We start from the raw sequence: 15,361 nt of genomic DNA on the forward strand, positions 1-15,361 counted from the left end.
TCTTCAACATGATGAAGGTGATGATTGACGCCCATCACCATTCTCACTCATGAACAAGGTGACTGACAACCATTCTTGTTCTACAAGCATCTGAGGCTTAGTGAATATCTCTTGGATTCCCGATTGCACGATGCATGGTTGATCGCTGACAACCGAGTGCTCGCCTGACAAACGAGCCAACCATTCCGTGAGATCAGAGTCTTCGTGGTATAGGCAGGACTTGATGGCAGCATTCAAGAGAATCAGGAAGGTCTAACCTTGTCTGTGGTATTCTGAGTAGATTCAATGACTGAATGACTGTGACGTGCTTCAAAACTGTAACCTATGGGCGTTAGTGACAGACGCAAAAGAGGGATTCTATTCGGTAGGGGAGGGAAACCAAACCGGTGATTGGCAGTACTGTGACAGAGTGCGTGCATTAGCTTCACTGCGAGGATGGGAGGTAGCTGCTGACAACAGTGAAACCTACACGAGCTTGCCATGGAAGGAGTAAGAAGGATTGGATGAAGGCAGTAGGAAAGCAGAGAGACGGAAGGGAAGGCATCTTCATACACTTGTCTGAAGCTCTTACACCAATGATATACATAAGTATCACTATCTTTATCTTTATATTATTTTCATTCATCATACACATTGAGTTTACCTGACTAAGATTTACAAGATGACCATAGCTTGCTTCAATGCTAACATCTCCGTGGGATCGACCCTTACTCACGTAAGGTATTACTTGGACGACCCAGTGCACTTGCTGGTTAGTTGTGCGAAGTTGTGTAATGCCATGGAATTGAACCACCAAGTTTTGGAGTTCATGACCAGGGATTATGAGAGTTGTGAAAAGTATTGTTCACAATTTCGCGCACCAAGTTTTTGGCGCCGTTGCCGGGGATTGTTCAAGTTTTGAGCAAGCTTTTGGTAACAATGCCTGGGATTGTCTAGTTTGGACAACTGACGGTTCATCTTGTTGCTTAGATTAGGTTTTATTTTTCGAAATTCTTGAAGATGAATTCTAGAGTTTCATGATGATTTGTTGAAATCTGGCTGGCTGAGAAGCCATGTCTAATCTGATTGGACCGAGGTTTCAACTTATCACCACAAGAGCTTGTTGATTTTAATCAATCTTGCTTTTGGAGCAGTGATCTGCTAAGGCTTGGCTGACCTTTGGTCATGTCTAGTGTTTTGGACCGAAGCTTTCTTTGAAAGCTTGGCTGGCTGTGAAGCCATGTCTAATTCCTGGACCGGAGTCTTAGACTAGCTTGCACTGATTCCTGGAATTCTCATTAAGAATTTGATATCTTTTTCCACTTAATTTTCGAAAAACACAAAAAAATTACAAAATCACAAAAAAACCAAAAATATTTGATGTTTCTTGCTTAAGTCTAGTGTCTCATCTTAAGTTTGGTGTCAAATGCATGTTTTGTTATACTTTCGAATCCATGCATGTATTTCTTTGTTTTGATCTTTGAATTCTTTTGGCTTGTGTGTTTCTGTGTCTCATATAGTGTCAGTAGTACACAAACTGCTAAGTTTGGTGTCTTGCATGCATTGTTATTTGATTCTTGTTGCATTTTGATTATTAAAAATCCAAAAATATTTTTTTATTTGTGTCTTCTCAAGTCAATAATACAAGGAATTGAAGATTCAGAACATACTGCAGAGGAATTATACAGAAAAAGCTGGGCATTCAAAATTGCCCAGTGAAGAAGGCAGACTGGCGTTTAAACGCCAGCCAGGGTACCTGGTTGGGCGTTTAACGCCCAAAAAGGGTGCATTTTGGGCGTTAAACGCCAGAATGTATACCATTCTGGGCGTTTAACGCCAGGATGGTGCTAGGGGAAGATTTTGTTTTCAAATCAATTTTTTTTTCAAGTTTTCAAAGTTTTTCAAAACCAAATCTTTTTCAAATCATATCTTTTCAATCAAATGTTTTCAAAATCAATTTCTTTCCTTTTTCAAAGATACTTACTAACAATTAATGATTTGATTGAACATTTTTTGCCTTTTCTATTAAGAAAGGTTTTATGTTTGAATCATATCTTTTCTTGTTAGGCAAGCCATCAAATTTTTTTTTAAAATCATATCTTTTAAAATTGTTTTCAAATCATATCTTTTAAAATTGTTTTCAAATCATATCTTCTCAATCACAATTTTTTTTAACCAATCATATCTTTTAATCACATCTTTTTCAAAATAATTTCAATCATATCTTTTTAATTTCTGATTCCAAAATCTTTTTCAAAAATCATTTTTTTCTCAGTTTTCGAAAATTAAAGACTATTTTTCAAAATGTTTTCAAAATCTTTTAATTGAATTTTCGAAAATTCTCTTCCCTCCTTCCCACATCCTTCTATTTATGGAGTACCACTCCTTCTAAATGCACAATTCGAACCTTATCTAATTAAAGTTCGAATTCTTCTTCTCCTTCTTCTTTCTATTTCTCTTTTCCTCTAACACTTCAAGGAATCTCTATACTGTGACATAGAGGATTCCACATTCTCTTGTTCTCTTCTCTTTCTTATGAGCAGGAGCAGAGACAAAGGCATTCTTGTTGAAGCTGACCCTGAACCTGAGAGGACCTTGAAGCGAAAGCTAAGAGAAGCTAAAGCACAACTCTTTAGAGGACCTGACCGAATTCTTCAAGGAAGAAGAACACATGGCAGCCGAAAAAAAACAACAATGCCAACAATGCAAGGAAGGTGCTGGGTGACTTCACTGCACCTACTCCTGATTTCTATGGGAGAAGTATCTCTATCCCTGCCATTGGAGCAAACAACTTTGAGCTTAAGCCTCAATTAGTTTCTCTAATGCAACAGAATTGCAAGTTCCATGGACTTCCAATGGAAGATCTCATCAGTTCTTAGCTGAATTCTTGCAAATCTGTGACACAGTCAAGACTAATGGGGTAGACCCTGAGGTCTATAGACTGATGCTATTCCTTTTGCTGTAAGAGACGAGCTAGAATATGGTTGGATTCTCAACCTAAAGAAAGCCTGGACTCTTGGGAAAAGCTAGTCAATGCCTTTTGGCAAAGTTCTTTCCACCACAAAGATGGAGTAAGCTTAGAGTGGAAGTCCAAACCTTCAGACAGAAGGATGGAGAATCCCTCTATGAAGCTTGGGAAAGATACAAACAATTAATCAGAAGATGTCCTTCAGACATGCTTCTGAATGGAGCATCATAGGTATTTTTCTATGATGGTCTCTGAACTATCCAAGATGTCTTTGGTAGCTCTGCTGGAGGATCTCTTCATCTGAAGAAGACGCCTGCAGAAGCTCAAGAATTGATTGAAATGGTTGCAAATAACCAATTCATGTACACTTCTGAAAGGAATCCTGTGAACAATGGGACTAGTTAGAAGAAAGGAGTTCTTGAGATTGACACTCTGAACGCCATACTGGCTCAGAACAAGATATTGACTCAACAAGTCAACTTGATCTCTCAAAGTCTGTCTGGAATGCAAAATGCACCTGGCAGTACTAAGGAAGCTTCATCTGAGGAAGAAGCTTATGATCCTGAGAACCCTTCCATGGAAGAGGTGAATTACTAGGAGAACCCTATGGAAACACCTATAATTCTTCATGGAGAAATCACCCAAATCTCTCATGGAAGAATCAAGAGAGACCTCAACAAGGTTTCAATAACAATATGGTGGAAGAAACAGGTTTAGCAATGGCAAGCCTTTTCCATCATCTTCTCAGCAACAGACAGAGAGTTCTAAGCAGAATACTTCTGACTTAGCAACAATGGTCTCTGATCTAATAAAGACCACTCAAAGTTTCATGAATGAAACAAGGTCCTCCATTAGAAATTTGGAAGGACAAGTGGGACAGCTGAGCAAGAAAATTACTGAACTCCCTCCTAGTACTCTCCCAAGTAATACAGAAGAAAATCCAAAAGGAGAGTGCAAAGCCATAGACATGGCCGAATATGGAGAGGAAAGAGAGGAGGAGGACGCCACTGAGGAAGACCTCAGTGGGCGTGTACCAATCTCCTCTGAGTTCCTCAATGAGGAACAATGGGAATCTAAGGCTCAAAATGAGACCATAGAGATTCCATTGGACTTACTTCTGCCTTTCATGAGCTCTGATGAGTATTCTTCCTCTGAAGAGGATGAGTATGTCACTGAAGAGCAAGTTGCTAAATACCTTGGAGCATCATGAAGCTAAATGACAAGTTATTTGGAAATGAGACTTGGGAGGATGAACCACCTTTGCTCACCAAAGAACTGGATGACTTGTCTAGGCAGAAACTGCCTCAAAAGAGGCAAGATCCTGGGAAGTTTTCTATACCTTGTACCATAGGCACCATGACCTTCAAGAAGGCCTTGTGTGACTTAGGGTCAAGTGTAAACCTCATGCCCCTCTCTGTAATGGAGAAATTAGGGATCTTGAGGTGCAAGCTGCAAGAATCTCATTAGAGATGGCAGACAATTCAAGAAAACAAGCTCATGGACTTGTAGAGAATGTTTTGGTGAAGATTGAAGACCATTACATCCCTACTGATTTCATAGTCCTAGAGACTGGGAAGTGCATGGATGAATCCATCATCCTTGGCAGACCCTTCCTAGCCACAGCAAGGCTGTGATTGATGGTGATAGAGGAGAGTTAATCATTCAAGTGAATGAAGAATCCTTGGTGTTTAAGGCCCAAGGACATCCCTCTATCATCATGGAGAGGAAGCATGAAGAGCTTCTCTCATAACAGAGCCAAGCAGAGCCCCCACAGTCAAACTCTAAGTTTGGTGTTGGGAGGCCACAACCAAACTCTAAGTTTGGTGTTGAACCCCCACATTCAACTCTAAGTTTGGTGTTGGGAGGTTCCCACACGGCTCTGAGTATTTCTGAGGCTCCATGAGAGTCCTCTGTCAAGCTAATGACATTAAAGAAGCGCTTGTTGGGAGGCAACCCAATGTTTTATAGTTAACTATTTTCTTTTGTTATTTTATCTTTTTTGTAGGTTGATGATCATAAGAAGTCACAAAAACAATGAAAAAAAGCAAAAACAAAATGAAAAACAGGAAGAAAAACAGCACACCCTGGAGGAGAAGAAGCTGGCGTTCAAACGCCAGTAATGCTAGCTGTTGGGCGTTTAACGCCCAGTCTGGCACCATTCTGGGCGTTTAACGCCAGAAAGGGGCACCAGACTGGCGTTAAACGCCAGTAAAGGGCAACAACCTGGCGTTAAATGCCAGGAATGGGCACCAGCCCGGCGTTTAACGCCAGAAATAGCTCAAAACGTGATTTTGAGCAACATTTGGTGCAGGGATGACTTTTCCTTGACACCACAGGATCTGTGGACCCACAGGACCCCACCATCACTCTCTCTTCTTCCCCATTCACCAATCACCTCAATACCTCTTCCCCAAGAACCTTTACCCCCCTCTCTCCTATAAATACCCTTCTTCAACTCTTCATTTTCACACAACCTAAACACCCTTTCTTACCCTTCTTGGCCGAACACACCACCTTCTCCCTCTTCCTCATTTCTTTGGGAGGCTGGCCATTCGGCCATGCCTAGACCCTGTTCTTATGTATTTTCAACGGTGGAGTTTCTACACACCATAGATTAAGGTGTGGAGCTCTGCTGTACCTCGAGTATTAATGCAATTACTATTGTTCTTCCATTCAATTCCGCTTGTTCTTTGTCCAAGATATCACTTGTTCTTCAACATGATGAAGGTGATGATTGACGCCCATCACCATTCTCACTCATGAACAAGGTGACTGACAACCATTCTTGTTCTACAAGCATCTGAGGCTTAGTGAATATCTCTTGGATTCCCGATTGCACGATGCATGGTTGATCGCCTGACAACCGAGTGCTCGCCTGACAAACGAGCCAACCATTCCGTGAGATCAGAGTCTTCGTGGTATAGGCAGGACTTGATGGCAGCATTCAAGAGAATCAGGAAGGTCTAACCTTGTCTGTGGTATTCTGAGTAGGATTCAATGACTGAATGACTGTGACGTGCTTCAAACCTGTAACCTACTGGGCGTTAGTGACAGACGCAAAAGAGGGATTCTATTCCGGTAGGGGAGGGAACCAAACCGGTGATTGGCAGTACTGTGACAGAGTGCGTGCATTAGCTTTCACTGCGAGGATGGGAGGTAGCTGCTGACAACAGTGAAACCCTACACGAGCTTGCCATGGAAAGGAGTAAGAAGGATTGGATGAAGGCAGTAGGAAAGCAGAGAGACGGAAGGGAAGGCATCTTCATACACTTGTCTGAAGCTCTTACACCAATGATATACATAAGTATCACTATCTTTATCTTTATATTATTTTCATTCATCATCATACACATTTGAGTTTACCTGACTAAGATTTACAAGATGACCATAGCTTGCTTCAATGCTAACATCTCCGTGGGATCGACCCTTACTCACGTAAGGTATTACTTGGACGACCCAGTGCACTTGCTGGTTAGTTGTGCGAAGTTGTGTAATGCCATGGAATTGAACCACCAAGTTTTTGGAGTTCATGACCAGGGATTATGAGAGTTGTGAAAAGTATTGTTCACAATTTCGCGCACCAAGTTTTTGGCGCCGTTGCCGGGGATTGTTCAAGTTTTGAGCAAGCTTTTGGTAACAATGCCTGGGATTGTTCTAGTTTGGACAACTGACGGTTCATCTTGTTGCTTAGATTAGGTATTTATTTTTCGAAATTCTTGAAGATGAATTCTAGAGTTTCATGATGATTTGTTGAAATCTGGCTGGCTGAGAAGCCATGTCTAATCTGATTGGACCGAGGTTTCAACTTATCACCACAAGAGCTTGTTGATTTTAATCAATCTTGCTTTTGGAGCAGTGATCTGCTAAGGCTTGGCTGACCTTTGGTCATGTCTAGTGTTTTGGACCGAAGCTTTCTTTGAAAGCTTGGCTGGCTGTGAAGCCATGTCTAATTCCTGGACCGGAGTCTTAGACTAGCATTGCACTGATTCCTGGAATTCTCATTAAGAATTTGATATCTTTTTCCACTTAATTTTCGAAAAACACAAAAAATTACAAAATCACAAAAAAACCAAAAATATTGATGTTTCTTGCTTAAGTCTAGTGTCTCATCTTAAGTTTGGTGTCAAATGCATGTTTTTGTTATACTTTTCGAATCCATGCATGTATTTCTTTGTTTTGATCTTGAATTCTTTTGGCTTGTGTGTTTCTGTGTCTCATATAGTGTCAGTAGTACACAAACTGCTAAGTTTGGTGTCTTGCATGCATTGTTATTTGATTCTTGTTGCATTTGATTATTAAAAATCCAAAATATTTTTTTATTTGTGTCTTCTCAAGTCAATAATACAAGGAATTGAAGATTCAGAACATACTGCAGAGGAATTATACAGAAAAAGCTGGGCATTCAAAATTGCCCAGTGAAGAAGGCAGACTGGCGTTTAAACGCCAGCCAGGGTACCTGGTTGGGCGTTTAACGCCCAAAAAGGGTGCATTTTGGGCGTTAAACGCCAGAATGTATACCATTCTGGGCGTTTAACGCCAGGATGGTGCTAGGGGAAGATTTTGTTTTCAAATCAATTTTTTTTTCAAGTTTTCAAAGTTTTTCAAAACCAAATCTTTTTCAAATCATATCTTTTCAATCAAATGTTTTCAAAATCAATTTCTTTCCTTTTTCAAAGATACTTACTAACAATTAATGATTTGATTGAACATTTTTTGCCTTTTCTATTAAGAAAGGTTTTATGTTTGAATCATATCTTTTCTTGTTAGGCAAGCCATCAAATTTTTTTTTAAAATCATATCTTTTAAAATTGTTTTCAAATCATATCTTTTAAAATTGTTTTCAAATCATATCTTCTCAATCACAATTTTTTTTAACCAATCATATCTTTTTAATCACATCTTTTTCAAAATAATTTTCAATCATATCTTTTTAATTTCTGATTCCAAAATCTTTTTCAAAAATCATTTTTTTCTCAGTTTTCGAAAATTAAAGACTATTTTTCAAAATGTTTTCAAAATCTTTTAATTGAATTTTCGAAAATTCTCTTCCCTCCTTCCCACATCCTTCTATTTATGGAGTACCACTCCTTCTAAATGCACAATTCGAACCTTATCTAATTAAAGTTCGAATTCTTCTTCTCCTTCTTCTTTCTATTTCTCTTTTCCTCTAACACTTCAAGGAATCTCTATACTGTGACATAGAGGATTCCACATTCTCTTGTTCTCTTCTCTTTCTTATGAGCAGGAGCAGAGACAAAGGCATTCTTGTTGAAGCTGACCCTGAACCTGAGAGGACCTTGAAGCGAAAGCTAAGAGAAGCTAAAGCACAACTCTCTTTAGAGGACCTGACCGAATTCTTCAAGGAAGAAGAACACATGGCAGCCGAAAACAACAACAATGCCAACAATGCAAGGAAGGTGCTGGGTGACTTCACTGCACCTACTCCTGATTTCTATGGGAGAAGTATCTCTATCCCTGCCATTGGAGCAAACAACTTTGAGCTTAAGCCTCAATTAGTTTCTCTAATGCAACAGAATTGCAAGTTCCATGGACTTCCAATGGAAGATCCTCATCAGTTCTTAGCTGAATTCTTGCAAATCTGTGACACAGTCAAGACTAATGGGGTAGACCCTGAGGTCTATAGACTGATGCTATTCCCTTTTGCTGTAAGAGACAGAGCTAGAATATGGTTGGATTCTCAACCTAAAGAAAGCCTGGACTCTTGGGAAAAGCTAGTCAATGCCTTCTTGGCAAAGTTCTTTCCACCACAAAGATGGAGTAAGCTTAGAGTGGAAGTCCAAACCTTCAGACAGAAGGATGGAGAATCCCTCTATGAAGCTTGGGAAAGATACAAACAATTAATCAGAAGATGTCCTTCAGACATGCTTTCTGAATGGAGCATCATAGGTATTTTCTATGATGGTCTCTCTGAACTATCCAAGATGTCTTTGGATAGCTCTGCTGGAGGATCTCTTCATCTGAAGAAGACGCCTGCAGAAGCTCAAGAATTGATTGAAATGGTTGCAAATAACCAATTCATGTACACTTCTGAAAGGAATCCTGTGAACAATGGGACTAGTTAGAAGAAAGGAGTTCTTGAGATTGACACTCTGAACGCCATACTGGCTCAGAACAAGATATTGACTCAACAAGTCAACTTGATCTCTCAAAGTCTGTCTGGAATGCAAAATGCACCTGGCAGTACTAAGGAAGCTTCATCTGAGGAAGAAGCTTATGATCCTGAGAACCCTTCCATGGAAGAGGTGAATTACCTAGGAGAACCCTATGGAAACACCTATAATTCTTCATGGAGAAATCACCCAAATCTCTCATGGAAGAATCAAGAGAGACCTCAACAAGGTTTCAATAACAATAATGGTGGAAGAAACAGGTTTAGCAATGGCAAGCCTTTTCCATCATCTTCTCAGCAACAGACAGAGAGTTCTAAGCAGAATACTTCTGACTTAGCAACAATGGTCTCTGATCTAATAAAGACCACTCAAAGTTTCATGAATGAAACAAGGTCCTCCATTAGAAATTTGGAAGGACAAGTGGGACAGCTGAGCAAGAAAATTACTGAACTCCCTCCTAGTACTCTCCCAAGTAATACAGAAGAAAATCCAAAAGGAGAGTGCAAAGCCATAGACATGGCCGAATATGGAGAGGAAAGAGAGGAGGAGGACGCCACTGAGGAAGACCTCAGTGGGCGTGTACCAATCTCCTCTGAGTTCCTCAATGAGGAACAATGGGAATCTAAGGCTCAAAATGAGACCATAGAGATTCCATTGGACTTACTTCTGCCTTTCATGAGCTCTGATGAGTATTCTTCCTCTGAAGAGGATGAGTATGTCACTGAAGAGCAAGTTGCTAAATACCTTGGAGCAATCATGAAGCTAAATGACAAGTTATTTGGAAATGAGACTTGGGAGGATGAACCACCTTTGCTCACCAAAGAACTGGATGACTTGTCTAGGCAGAAACTGCCTCAAAAGAGGCAAGATCCTGGGAAGTTTTCTATACCTTGTACCATAGGCACCATGACCTTCAAGAAGGCCTTGTGTGACTTAGGGTCAAGTGTAAACCTCATGCCCCTCTCTGTAATGGAGAAATTAGGGATCTTTGAGGTGCAAGCTGCAAGAATCTCATTAGAGATGGCAGACAATTCAAGAAAACAAGCTCATGGACTTGTAGAGAATGTTTTGGTGAAGATTGAAGACCATTACATCCCTACTGATTTCATAGTCCTAGAGACTGGGAAGTGCATGGATGAATCCATCATCCTTGGCAGACCCTTCCTAGCCACAGCAAAGGCTGTGATTGATGGTGATAGAGGAGAGTTAATCATTCAAGTGAATGAAGAATCCTTGGTGTTTAAGGCCCAAGGACATCCCTCTATCATCATGGAGAGGAAGCATGAAGAGCTTCTCTCATAACAGAGCCAAGCAGAGCCCCCACAGTCAAACTCTAAGTTTGGTGTTGGGAGGCCACAACCAAACTCTAAGTTTGGTGTTGAACCCCCACATTCAAACTCTAAGTTTGGTGTTGGGAGGTTCCCACACGGCTCTGAGTATTTCTGAGGCTCCATGAGAGTCCTCTGTCAAGCTAATGACATTAAAGAAGCGCTTGTTGGGAGGCAACCCAATGTTTTATAGTTAACTATTTTCTTTTGTTATTTTATCTTTTTTGTAGGTTGATGATCATAAGAAGTCACAAAAACAATGAAAAAAAGCAAAAACAAAATGAAAAACAGGAAGAAAAACAGCACACCCTGGAGGAGAAGAAGCTGGCGTTCAAACGCCAGTAATGCTAGCTGTTGGGCGTTTAACGCCCAGTCTGGCACCATTCTGGGCGTTTAACGCCAGAAAGGGGCACCAGACTGGCGTTAAACGCCAGTAAAGGGCAACAACCTGGCGTTAAATGCCAGGAATGGGCACCAGCCCGGCGTTTAACGCCAGAAATAGCTCAAAACGTGATTTTGAGCAACATTTGGTGCAGGGATGACTTTTCCTTGACACCACAGGATCTGTGGACCCCACAGGACCCCACCATCACTCTCTCTCTTCTTCCCCCATTCACCAATCACCTCAATACCTCTTCCCCAAGAACCTTTACCCCCCTCTCTCCTATAAATACCCTTCTTCAACTCTTCATTTTCACACAACCTAAACACCCTTTCTTACCCTTCTTGGCCGAACACACCACCTTCTCCCTCTTCCTCATTTCTTTGGGAGGCTGGCCATTCGGCCATGCCTAGACCCTGTTCTTATGTATTTTCAACGGTGGAGTTTCTACACACCATAGATTAAGGTGTGGAGCTCTGCTGTACCTCGAGTATTAATGCAATTACTATTGTTCTTCCATTCAATTCCGCTTGTTCTTTGTCCAAGATATCACTTGTTCTTCAACATGATGAAGGTGATGATTGACGCCCATCACCATTCTCACTCATGAACAAGGTGACTGACAACCATTCTTGTTCTACAAGCATCTGAGGCTTAGTGAATATCTCTTGGATTCCCGATTGCACGATGCATGGTTGATCGCCTGACAACCGAGTGCTCGCCTGACAAACGAGCCAACCATTCCGTGAGATCAGAGTCTTCGTGGTATAGGCAGGACTTGATGGCAGCATTCAAGAGAATCAGGAAGGTCTAACCTTGTCTGTGGTATTCTGAGTAGGATTCAATGACTGAATGACTGTGACGTGCTTCAAACCTGTAACCTACTGGGCGTTAGTGACAGACGCAAAAGAGGGATTCTATTCCGGTAGGGGAGGGAACCAAACCGGTGATTGGCAGTACTGTGACAGAGTGCGTGCATTAGCTTTCACTGCGAGGATGGGAGGTAGCTGCTGACAACAGTGAAACCCTACACGAGCTTGCCATGGAAAGGAGTAAGAAGGATTGGATGAAGGCAGTAGGAAAGCAGAGAGACGGAAGGGAAGGCATCTTCATACACTTGTCTGAAGCTCTTACACCAATGATATACATAAGTATCACTATCTTTATCTTTATATTATTTTCATTCATCATCATACACATTTGAGTTTACCTGACTAAGATTTACAAGATGACCATAGCTTGCTTCAATGCTAACAATCTCCGTGGGATCGACCCTTACTCACGTAAGGTATTACTTGGACGACCCAGTGCACTTGCTGGTTAGTTGTGCGAAGTTGTGTAATGCCATGGAATTGAACCACCAAGTTTTTGGAGTTCATGACCAGGGATTATGAGAGTGGTGAAAAGTATTGGTGAAAAGTGGTGCGTGCATGATACATTGCATGAAAGATAAGTGGCACACCAAACTTAATGTGACAATTTCACTTGGAATTGATGCAAGTATCCAGTAAAGATTGGGAATCAATTTTGTTGCATGGCAACACCAAACATAGAATGCAATCACATGTCAATTCATTTGAACTAAAACTAAACAAAGGAGACTATTCTGTGCTAATAACACACTCACCAAGCGAAGAATTTATAACAAGTAAGGATTTCTTGGTGAGGTATTAACAAAAACAGTTAAGGAGCAAATAAAAGAAAGTATTAAAAACAAAAGAATGACTAAAACCAAGAGAAAGAAAAAATGCCACAGCGAAAGAAAGATAACACTGTAGAGGCATTATGATTATACAAACAAGTGGTGTTGCTGGCCTCATTGCATAAAAAAGTAAATGGCACACCAAACTTAGAAACTTAGTGTGACACTTTCTCTTGAAATTTTTGCAAGTGTCCAGAAAGATTAAAACAGATTGTTGTAGGGCAACACCAAATTTAGAATGTAATCATATACCTAATTATTGGAAATAGACAAAGTAAAGAAAGGAAATGTTACCTATGGTTGGGTTGCCTCCCAACAAGCGCTCTTTTAATGTCATTAGCTTGACATGTTGTTCTCAACTTTCTTCCTCTTCTTCTAGTTTGTTAAGAGGAATGACCTCAAGGGGAAAGAAGAGTCAGTCAATATCCCCTGTCTTGGCCTCTTCCCAGCAAGCTTTCTTTGTTTGCTTGATTTACTTTGCTTGTTGGGGCAGGGGTTGGATTGTTTGTAGTTGACCTTTTCTTTTTCATGGATATGATCACTTGTAGCTTGGTCACAATCCTCTTCTCGATGTTGTTGTGGTTTGCCTTCACTTTTTGGATACCAAGACTTGGTAGTTGTGTGATTGTTAGAGTGTTCCCTTCATCAAGAGCTTCTTGCATTGGTGGTTCAATGAGCCCTTCTTCTATGCAACTTTCTGCCTTACTTGAGTATGGACTTCCTTGATTTTCTTCCTCACTTTCTTATCCTTTCACTTCCTCCATTGCTCTCAACATCTGGGTTTAATAGCACTTTTATGGAGGAGGTTTGTTGTTCTTCCCAAGATTTCTTCATCTCCTCTTCATATCTTTCAATCACAGATTCAAGTGTTGAGAGTCTTTAGTTCAGTAAGGTCTGTAGTGGTTGTGAGTTTTCATGTTTCCTTGTCATCTCAAGTGGCCTCTGTGGATATGAAATTCTTGGCTCATATACCTCCACCACCTCATTCTTCATTGAAATCTCACTTGATACAAGAGTTTTTCTTCCACTTCCTCACTCACAAATTGGTCTTCATCCTCAATGCTTGGTAATCCTAAGTTTCTCCTTATTTTTTCTAAGCGCCTATCCATCTTCTTGAAGAAAGTTTCTTGTTCTTGTTCTTTCCAGGATTATTTTTGTCTTTCTAAGAATTGTTCTTGTCTTTCCAAAAATTTCCTGGACCATTGAAGGTAATCCTCAACTGCTGGCTCAAGAGATGAAGGTTGAGAGTAGTTTTGTGGACATAGATGTGTTGTGGTGAAGTTGTTTCGAGGGGTATGGAATGAATTTTGTGAATACTGAAATGAGTTTTCTGTGTGGTGAAATGAATTCTGTGGTTGGAGAAATGAGTTGTATTGATTTTGAAGGAAACTTTATGTTGAGGCATAGTCAAATGATGAAGAATTTTTAAATGAAGGTTTGCTCAAGTGATGATGGTTCTTGATAAGTGGAGTATGAACCGTCAAATTCTCTCTGGTTTTGCTCCTCCCATTCACAATGTGAGTCACTATTGAATTCATCACAATGTGGATCATTTTGTGGTATTGGGAGCAATCTTGCATGATTGTATTCTCAAAATGATCAAATGATGATGTCTCTTGATTAGCAAAATATGGATCATTAAGATCTCTTTAGTTTTGACCCTCCCAATCACAGCCTGAATAGTTGTCATAGCAATATGAGTCATTTTGTGGCTCTGGGAGGTGTTCATACTCATTCCTTGTTGATACTCCCATCCACCATTAGGATAATGACATAAATCATTTTATGGTGTTGGGTAGTATCTCATGGAACTGTCTTGATTATTTTGTGGCCCTAGAGCATATCCCCATTGGTTGGATTGCTCATAATTTGTCATTTCTTGGTGATATTCCCAGCCATCATTAGAATAGTCATTTGGTGATGGTGGGCAATATCCCATGAAATTTGTTTGATCAAAAGATGAAGTAAACTCCATTTGAATTTTGTAAAACATAGTCACCAATGAAAAGTTGAAATTCATGTCACAAAAGAGAATTTCTTAGTGAGGCAATAACACAAACACCTTAGTGTCAAGAGAAAACAGAAAATTAAAAGAACTTAAAGGAACAAAAACAAAGAAAAATGTTTAATCTAAACTTATCACCACTTAATCATTGTCGATCTAAATCAATTCCCGGTAACGGCGCGAAAAATATGATGGGGGAAAATTAGATTTTCACACAAAATCACCGGCAAGTATACCGGGTCGCATCAAGTAGTAAACTCACAAGAGTGAGGTCGATCCCATGAGGATTGATTGGATCAAGAAACTTTAGAATGGTAATAAATTTAGTTAAGCTAATGTTGATGAATTGAGTGATTTGTGATTGATAGAAAGTAAATAGCAAGAAATTATAAATTGAACGAAAGATAAATTGCAGGAAATGTAAATGGGATTGGGTGCTGAAAAATTAAAGGAAGTAGTAAATTCAAAGACAATAAAAATGAAGATCAACAGAATGAAAGATTCATTAGGGAATGGAAATATCATAATCTAATATGAATCAGATGGGTCTCAACTCCTTTCTCAATCATATGAGTAGATCTATGGCGGATTGAAATTGATTGGATCCCAATTCCTTGGCACTCCAATCTCTCTAATCACAATCAATCTTGCCAATTCCTTGATCCAATTGTCATGAGAAGAGGATAAGTGCATATCTCTCATACACAAGCCACACAATCTCTCAAGATCTCAATTCCTCCTAAATGGTGTTGATCAAGAGAGTTGTGAGAGATAGAGATTCAATTCTAATTTCCATTATTCTCCTTCCGAGGCTCACATGGAAATTCAATGGATCCAAACCCCCTTCCGAAGTGAATGGATCAAAT

General features: G+C 40.1%; 2 non-coding genes across 2 annotated transcripts; both read right to left on the reverse strand.

Annotated features, from left to right (window-relative positions):
* Positions 1-3,052: 3,052 nt before the first annotated feature.
* On the reverse strand, positions 3,053-3,160 carry LOC130951406 (small nucleolar RNA R71). Its single transcript, XR_009073964.1, has one exon. It is a non-coding gene; the product is annotated as a small nucleolar RNA R71 (small nucleolar RNA).
* A 5,567-nt stretch (positions 3,161-8,727) lies between these two features.
* Positions 8,728-8,835, reverse strand: LOC130951413 (small nucleolar RNA R71). Its single transcript, XR_009073965.1, has one exon. It is a non-coding gene; the product is annotated as a small nucleolar RNA R71 (small nucleolar RNA).
* Positions 8,836-15,361: the final 6,526 nt, after the last annotated feature.

Source organism: Arachis stenosperma, chromosome 1, assembly GCF_014773155.1.
Source record: "Arachis stenosperma cultivar V10309 chromosome 1, arast.V10309.gnm1.PFL2, whole genome shotgun sequence".
NCBI lineage: Eukaryota > Viridiplantae > Streptophyta > Magnoliopsida > Fabales > Fabaceae > Arachis > Arachis stenosperma.